Source organism: Martes martes (assembly GCF_963455335.1).
Source record: "Martes martes genome assembly, chromosome: 4".
Classification (NCBI taxonomy): domain Eukaryota; kingdom Metazoa; phylum Chordata; class Mammalia; order Carnivora; family Mustelidae; genus Martes; species Martes martes.
The window spans coordinates 111,573,485-111,577,063 of NC_137891.1; positions in this window are offsets into that span (position 1 = coordinate 111,573,485).

Genomic DNA, 3,579 nt, shown 5'->3' on the forward strand with positions numbered 1-3,579 from the left:
CTGTTGCTAAAAAGGGGTTTTTAAAAAGGAGAAGATGCTGGCTTCCCCCATAAAGAAAGGAAATCTAACCAGATAGACTGCAGGAGAAATGCTTTTCACAGGATGCCATGGGATTTCAGTGACCCCAAGTAATTAGGAGCACTGCTGTGCACATAATTGGGAAAGACAAAGGCTTATTTAAACTCATAATTATCTCTGATGTGGCCAATTTGTTTAATAATAATTTTTAAAATTTCTTTGAGTTACTTCTAAAATAGCAATTCAGTAGGTTCATAATTAACTTCTAAGGAGTTTGGTGAACAAAAGAATACATTTTAAATTTAAAATATCACTAAGTTATTTGATTTTAGTTTGAAGTCCAATGCCAGTATTAAAATACAAATTTTAGTTATTAGCCTTATTTATTAAAGATAGTCTACAAAAAGTCAAATAGTTCATATCTTATTTTTAATTTCCCAAATTCAACATAAGTGATAGGAGTGAAATAATATAAACAGCAAGGCTCCAGTTGTCAGAAATATTAGGAGGCAATCACAAAGCCCACTGTCAGCTAGGGTTTCATGAAATTGATGTAAGAGTACATCAATCTATTTAAAATTTTCTTGTCAATAGGTTTCTTCTTTGCTCTTCCTTTCTCTGTTGATTTCTTAACCTGCTTTTCATCTTCCATTTAGCATGTTTAAATAAAAAAAAGAAGTCGATGTGAATGTCTTTTAAATTGACACTATCCTAAGGCCCTGAAATCCCATGAATAAGTTTCTACTCTCTGACATTTGGAAGTAATCATCACAGAGAAAGCATAATGTCAGCTTGATATTTCTCACACTATGAAAATATCAGCTACATGTCAAATATCTACAGCCTACCTTAATGTAATAAATTTTCTTGTATTCACGGGCTACTGAAAATTCTAAATATTTAAATATGGAATGAATGTCTAGACATGTAGATGAATGTCTAGTTAGAGCACTTTCTTTTTCTCTGCCTCTCCCTCTCCATACTTCTCCTCCCTTAAACAGTATATGATTTGCTAGAATATTATTTATACATGCAACTTTTCTAAACAGTTGTTTTACCAAGACCATAAGAAGGAGAAGTTTTAAATCTCTCACCTCCAGTTAAAACCACTAGCTCAGGAAATAGTTCTTTTAGATTTTCTGAGAAAACACTTCTCACTTCATCATGAGTAGTATGTGGACCTAAATACACTGTATCAGAAAATGTAAGTCAAACCCCACTGGGGCATAGAAGTGAGAACACACAATTTTAAGAGTATTAGGAGAGGTTGGTTAAATGTTCGTATCATGTCAAAAAAGCTAAGAATACTGAAGTAGTGGGACATGATAAGGAAAATGATCATGTTAAGACTGTAAGGAAAGTAAAAATGCTTTTTAAGAACCACTAAGAGTATTGTATACCTGAAACTAATATAACACTGTATATTAGCTAACTGGAATTTAAAAGAGAGAGAGAGAAACACTAAGAGTAAAGAATAAAAGAGGCATTAAGTGCCAACTTGCGAAATGAACCTGAACTTCAATGAGCTGTGTGAGCAGTTCTCCTACTGAAGAGTTTCTGTATTTAACATTTCATAAAATGTTCTGGGCACACATTGACTGTTGACTGGCCTGACCCTACAAGCTTAGTGTTTTGAAATAGAGATGAAAGCAACAAGCCCTTGCTCTCAAAGACTTGAGTATTAAGTTAGACAAGTAAACATAACGAGCAACAATTACAAGTTCTTTCACATTTTCTTATTGGAATGAAGGTCAATGTAGTAGGTGAAAGAAATGGGTGGAGTAACACCCACTTCCCACAACTTACCAGAGGAGAAATATATTTGTAATGTTTAGGAACGTAGTCTGTTTCCAAAGGTACACAAAGACTGTTGTGTTAATTGGTCATAGTTCTTTTTGTTTTGTTACAGTGCAAAAAGTCACAAATTGATTTTTCACCAAGAAAACAAAATAAAAACAAGTAAAATCTATAAGAATTTGACAGTGACTCTGTAATCATACCATTTGGTGGCAAGATCCACCTCCACCATGTCCAAATAATTTGTACTCATTCCAAAAGACTGGTTACATTCTGCCTATGAGAAACATGTTTGATTCTTACCCATGAGTGGTATCAAAACAGTTCTAGCTTGCTTTGTGGGAAAACATCCACATGGCCCAGGTCCAATGACATAAAAGTTCAATGCCTTATCTATATTATAAAAACAAGTCCTCAGTATCAGTAGGGTTTTAGAGTTTGTATAATTAAAATAACATCCAATACTTAATTTTGGTTATTACTGTAACTGGATTCCTTTTACATTTTCTCACAGTGTACTACTAGTATAGTCAGTTTTTATTATGGGGACAGAGGAAGGGTAGTTTGGGGACTATGTGACTTTTTAAAAATACTTTCAAACTCACAAAGGAACTATAAATGAGGAAATTCTGCCATTTTGGCAAAATGATTCTCAGTGGTTGAAAATCAAAAGAGGTAGGTAGATCAAAGAACTACATCTATGACTGAGAAAATTAGACCTGGATTTCCTTTCTTAAAAAATGGGGGGGGGGGGCTATAGGCAAATGATGTATTAGATACAGAAAGAGGGGAATGAGGGAAAAAAAAGGAATGGGGGGGCAAAGAGCAGGGAAATAGTAAGGTAAACACTTAAGATAATATGAAAAGGATGAGTTTTATGAAGTGAAGAAAAACATGAGTTAAAAATTTGATTTTAAGCAATGTCCACAATAGCCAAACTATGGAAAGAGCCTAGATGTCTTATCAACATGAATGGACAGAGAAGATGTGAGATTATATATATATATATATATATATATATATATATATATAATGCAGCCATCAAAAGAAATGAAATCTTGCCATTCGCAACGACGTGGATGGAACTAGAGGGTATTATGTTAAGCAAAATAAGTCAGTCAGAGAAAGACAATTATCATATGATTTCCCTGATATGAGAAATTTGAGAGGCAACATGGGGGACTTGGGGGTACAGAAGGCAAAAATGAAACAAGATGGGATTGGGAGGGAGACAAACCATAAGATCCTCTTAATCTCACAAAACAAACCGAGGGTTACTGGAGGGAGGGAGGGAGGGAGAAGGTGGTTGGGTTATGGATATTGGGGAGGGTATGTGATAAGGTGAGTGCTGTGAAGTGTGTAAGCCTGACGATTCACAGACCTGTACCCCTGGAGCAAATAATACATTATATGTTAATAAAAATAACAAATTTTTAAAAATTGGCTTTATTTCTAGAAGAAAAGTATGGCTTCATCTGCTTTTTAAGCAATAGGGAGACCTGAAACTTCATTTGGTAATAATATGAGATCTGAGATTTGCTTCAGAATAATGTAGAAAGGGGCGAGAGGCTGGAGTATGGCTGTGGCTGAGTTGACCATAGATTACAAATTGGTGTGGCAGAGTTGTGAGTACAGAAAGATTTGGTATTCTATTCTGTCTTCTTTTGTGTATTTTACATTCTCTGTAATAGGTTACTTTTTAAAATGTATTCAATAGAGAATAGGTCAAGGTATTTGAGTTTTGCATAATGATCAATAAGGAGA